This window comes from Acanthaster planci, linkage group LG01, assembly GCF_054643075.1.
Source record: "Acanthaster planci isolate LZ-2023a linkage group LG01, COTS_SCS, whole genome shotgun sequence".
In the NCBI taxonomy this organism is placed as follows: domain Eukaryota; kingdom Metazoa; phylum Echinodermata; class Asteroidea; order Valvatida; family Acanthasteridae; genus Acanthaster; species Acanthaster planci.
In genome coordinates this window covers 32,714,327-32,719,533 of record NC_141777.1, presented here as the reverse complement: position 1 = coordinate 32,719,533, position 5,207 = coordinate 32,714,327, and the positions used below count along the sequence as shown (strand labels likewise).

Below are 5,207 nucleotides of genomic sequence, written 5' to 3'. Positions count from 1 at the left end.
GTTTAATATGTGGAATATGGTTCGTGCTTGAGTTGGCCTTTGTTGGGGTTTTCTTGGATCACCTCGAGTGACCGAGCTCATAGGGTCCATTAGCAATTTCATGGGATCACCAACCCCCACCCCCCAATTAGATCAATCAAGTTACGCCCCTCTACATGTAAATATGAGTCAGGGAACTGCACAAGCATCCATACGGTAACCAAATCTGTAATCTGTCTCTCACAGAGAGAAACAGATAGATGCCTTACCCAAGAGTGCAGGGCCCATCGTGCCTGTGGCAGGAAATCATCTCACGTTTTCTAATACCTCCCCCCATGAACTAATTACAAATAGTTCAACTAAAGCTGCTCATACTCAAAGAAAGGACAATGCTCGCTTGTGTATTTTACAGTTGCTGCTCTGTGATCAATGCGACCGATGTGCGTTGTTTCAGAAAGAAACTGAATAATGTTGATCGCTGATCCAAAGGCGGATCGTGAACCAAAGTTTTAGGGGGCCAAATTGGTATTTGCGGAAGGGATTCGGCAGAGCATTAACATGAAATGCAAAAGTCAGCCTTCAACGCTGAGAGATTGGTGTTGATGCAGTGGGTAGATAGTAGGTCCTACCATGGAGCTATTTCTTTGCTCCATACGGAACGCAGATCCCTGGGGCTGTATGTATGTAGTACTGCTAATCCGGCCCGACTACAGGCTGTATACTTGCAACCATCTTGATAGTCCGACACGTTTCCTGAACTTTGGCATGTTGGCTTTTCACGTTCTCCTTTCAAAACGTTTGTGTGAAACTGTTGTTCCCAAAGCATAATTCATCCCTTTCTCTGCGTGGTGTTAAGAGTATATTTCACCATCAGAAAAATTAATTGCAAAGAATTTATTTTCTAATGACATTTTTTTAATACGGATATAATAATGTGAATGGGCTTAATACACCGACATTACTAATAATTGCAGACAGCGATTATCCGTGAATATGTCCTTGAGTGTTATTACAATAGCACACATGCAGTTGGTTGCAAGGTGCCTACCCAAGTCCAGCTTACTAAGTAAACAATATTCTCTTTTGGTGCCCAAGAAGATTGGAGATTATCGTCGAGTGGCAAATCGATGCCTTATTTCGGCAACAGTTACTAAGACCAGACAGTCGTAGAATTTGTCTCAGATTCATTTTTCACAGTCTGAAGATTTTTACCGTCGTCCACATTTCATGTCAATGGCCACGTTCTTTACGGCAATATGCCTTTGAGATACCCCCCCCCCAAAAAAAGGTTATCTTTGGTTTGCCCTTACATTCTCTTTGTATCTTTAAGTTAATGCGAGTTTGAAGAGCTTTATTCTGTACTTTTGATGTTTTGTTTGAATGTAAAATTCTGTATACAACCACCGAGATCGTTTGCTTTTAATTTGGAAATGGATGTCTTTGTTTCACGTAGGAGATGCGTATCGCCTATGTGAAACAAAGACATGATGACGAAAAATTTGAACTGTTCAGAAATGGATTGGTAAAGTCGTTGTTTTAGATGTTGTAATGTTATTTTGTTAATAAAAAATCTTTAAATAAACGAATTTAGAGCCTCATGGAAGCACAAAATTCTTCCTTTTTTTCTTTTCTCCCCCCCTGCAAAATCTTGCTCGTTTTATTTCAATTGTTACCTCTGTGGCCCTAAAGGTTTTAAAGAATATACATGATGGTTATTAATTCGTTTCTATTGAAAGTGAAGAGATACATGTGGTTTCACTAATACCCATAATCATATACCAAATACACATAGCGATTTTGTACAGTTTGTCAATGCAATTCAAAATTCTCGATACCGCTGAAAGAATTGCTAGTGTTTTGTTTCAACTAACAATATTACCAGTTTGTGCTTTTTGTGATGCCTATTGAATTAATTTTTACACACAAGTGCAGGAATGACTTGTATTTTGCTGTTCTAAATGTGTTTTCGTAAGTTCGATGATTCATCGTTGTGTGAATACATGGTATACACCAACGAGCAACTTTCTCGGAAGTGTTTTCAGTGAATAATTTGCGGTTCGCTCTTGGCTCGTTGGCTCTTCCCCATATGGCATCACAGCGACAGTTCACTGAGTTGTCTGGAAAAGTAATGTTTAAATAAGTTCAGGTTGACTTTTCGGTATATTTCATCCCAAAAGGAACACAAAGTGTTGCACCAAAAGTGCATCAAAGAAAACTTCACCGCATGGACCCTTGGGTGCTTTGAAGGACCCACGTCACCGTGAGCCGATATAGGCCCACGTCCAACATTTTGTCGGTGGCAAAGACCGCGAGACTGCACGCTAGTTGATTGTACATGCACCATCAAAATTGCCTTAAAAGCTTCAATAAATGGCATAAATATTAAGGGAAAAAACGTATTGACAGTACCCAATGCTGAATCGGCACGATGACAATTTAACATTGCACAGGTAATGACAAAAAACATGTGATAAAGAATCCGCGGTTACGTTGTGAAAATAAGCATTGAGAGGACCTATCTTAGGACACAGTGTGCAAAAAACGGTTGATAACCAAACGCTTGCCCACTGCATTGGTGGCCAATCTTGAGGAAACAAACTGGTCACATGGTCGTCTACGACAATGAAGTATTCCTTATCTCCAAGGGAGCCCGCCGCTTTTCTGGTGATGTACCTCCCCGACAGTTCCTGCTCACTTCCGAGCCCGTCAGAATTTTTTTTCTGTTTTCTTCAATCTTGTGACATGCACATACACGTACTTCAGTGTGAAAACATTTGCAGGGCCCGACCGGCCGAACAGTACGATCGCGCGATTGCGTTGCACTATCAGTTGTTCCTGTAGAAACTGAATCTCCAGCTTCACTTCCCGTTGTGAAACAGTCTCTGCAGCCGTGAGTTAAAAACAACAGGCAGCCCTCCTCTGGCACCTTACATAATAAATCAAAAGTCCAGTGATGCTCTGTCGACAATTTTTTTCCTCTTCCTTTTTCTTGTCTGAATGTGTTCCCAGAACGGCAGTGCACGTTCCAATTCGTTGCTGAGACCGAAGTCCTGACATGTCAGAAACTAATAGACAACTTGATGACAAGTGCCTCGCCTATTACCACGAAGACCTTGCTCATGTCTTGAGACTCCCCGTCTCGATCCATGTTACTACTGACGGCGATGATACCAGTGTTACTTTCGATCTTCAGTTGGTGACCTTCCATCAAAGCAGCAGAGTAGTCATCAGTAGAATCAGAGGTACCAGCGTTGATGATGACTAGGAAGGAATCGAATCCCAAGGTATCAGGCATGCGAAGGAAGGAGAAGATCGTTTCTGTCACAATTACGTACTTGAGGTGATTGGTCTGGAAAGCAGGCTCGTCTTTCCGAAGGGCTGCCATTTTTTTGAAGAGCGCCAACACGGAGGTGTTATCTACCCTTTGGTCAGCAACGTTGACTCCTTTAAGATAATTCTGGTTGACGGGAAGCCACGTTTTGCCTATTGTGGTGCTGAAACCAGCGTGGGATGTCCTGTCCCACTGCATCGGAGAACGCTCTGGGTCGCGTGTGTACTCTTTCCAGTGATTGGGGTTGTTCCTGGCAAACGGGTCTCGACTTTCGTCGTACGACACCCAGACGTCTCCCATTGCTATCTCCTCACCGTAGTAGATTTTCGGGGTACCCGGGAGAAGAAGGTTTAGTACGTTCAAGGATCGCGCGTATTTAACCCCTATACGATCGGGGATGCGGAAATTGTCATGGTTGCCAATGAGCCAGTTTGGCCACTTATTTGGAGGCAGGTCCTTCATCCAATCATTGACCAGCTCGTGGATTTTCGTCCCAGACAGGTTTTCCTTCTTCAATTTAGTCAAGACATAATTAAAGGGGAAGTCTGCCTCTGGACGATCCAGGGTTCCATAATATGGGAGAAGGGCCTTGTGGGTGTCGTAAGTCTCAGTCACCATGAACCGGTAGTTGGGTTCCACACTGTACTCATCTAGGACACTCCGCCACACGTACAACAGGTCGTGTACCCGTGGGAGATCAGCTGTCTTGTTGTGAATGAGGCTGTGGTATTGGGGTCGCTCGCCTGGTACTGGCGTATAGTCGGGATTTACTGGTTCATCTTCCAAGTCTTGGCTTTCGTAAATGTGTCTGATTGCGTCGACACGAAAACCGTCCACCCCTTTCTTCAGCCAGAATCTCAGTACGTCTATTATCTCTAAATGCACGGCAGGGTTACGGTAATTCAGATCCGGTTGACTTGTAAGGAACTGATGCAGATAGAACTGTTGCCTCTCTGGCACCCACTCCCATACTGTGCCACCCAGTAGCCCTACCCAGTTATTTGGAATGCACTGTTCAGGCGGATCAGAGCAATTCTGTCTTGGGTCAACCCACACGTAGTAATCTTTATAGGGATTGGATTCATATTTATTTTTTCTGCTTTCGACAAACCACGGATGCTGGTCGCTGGAGTGGTTGGGGATAAAATCCACCATGACTTTAAGCCCGTGCCGGTGCGCCTTAGTGATCAGCTCGTCAAAGTCAGCCATAGTTCCGAATATGGGATCGATATCCTTGAAGTCAGCCACATCGTAGCCGAAGTCGGCCATAGGCGACTTGTACACGGGATTCAACCAGACTGTACCTACCCCGATGTCGTTGAAATGCTCCAGCCGAGAGGTAATACCAACCAGATCCCCCACACCGTCGCTGTCAGAGTCCATGAAAGAGCGCGGGTAGATTTGGTAAATGATTGTGTTCTTCCACCATTCGTCCCATCGGAATCCAATTGCCAGTGTGAATGCCAGTGTCAAAGTGACAAATACGGACAACATGGAAAACTGAAAAGGTGACATGTTCAGGCTATCATGTGCTTGCCTTCCTTCTCCAGACGATCAAAAATTCTTCCTCACTCAGTGGAAATGTATTTTTTGGAAGGGCAAGGCTGGCAAAAAGGAACAGCAAGCCTCGTTCGTTGTTATGCACGTCCTCAAGTTTGCGGAATGGATTGTCAGCTTTCGGCATTTATCTCTCAGGCAAAATAAAATGGGCAAACCATCTGTTGAGGGCTGTAAATTACCGAGGGGTTTAATGTAGTTTTCACGCTACCACTAAAAGCGGTTTTGTTCTGAAAGCATGCGTGTGTTTGCTAGGGTTATTTCTCTTCAGACTCCATTTTAAAAGAATCATATAACTTTTATCCACCTGAAGTATTGGCATTTCTGATTAAATTAACAA

General features: G+C 43.8%; 1 pseudogene; it reads right to left on the bottom strand.

Moving 5' to 3' along the window:
- Positions 1-1,594: 1,594 nt before the first annotated feature.
- Positions 1,595-4,833, bottom strand: LOC110979324 (alpha-glucosidase pseudogene; annotated as a pseudogene).
- Between the last annotated feature and the right edge of the window lie 374 nt (positions 4,834-5,207).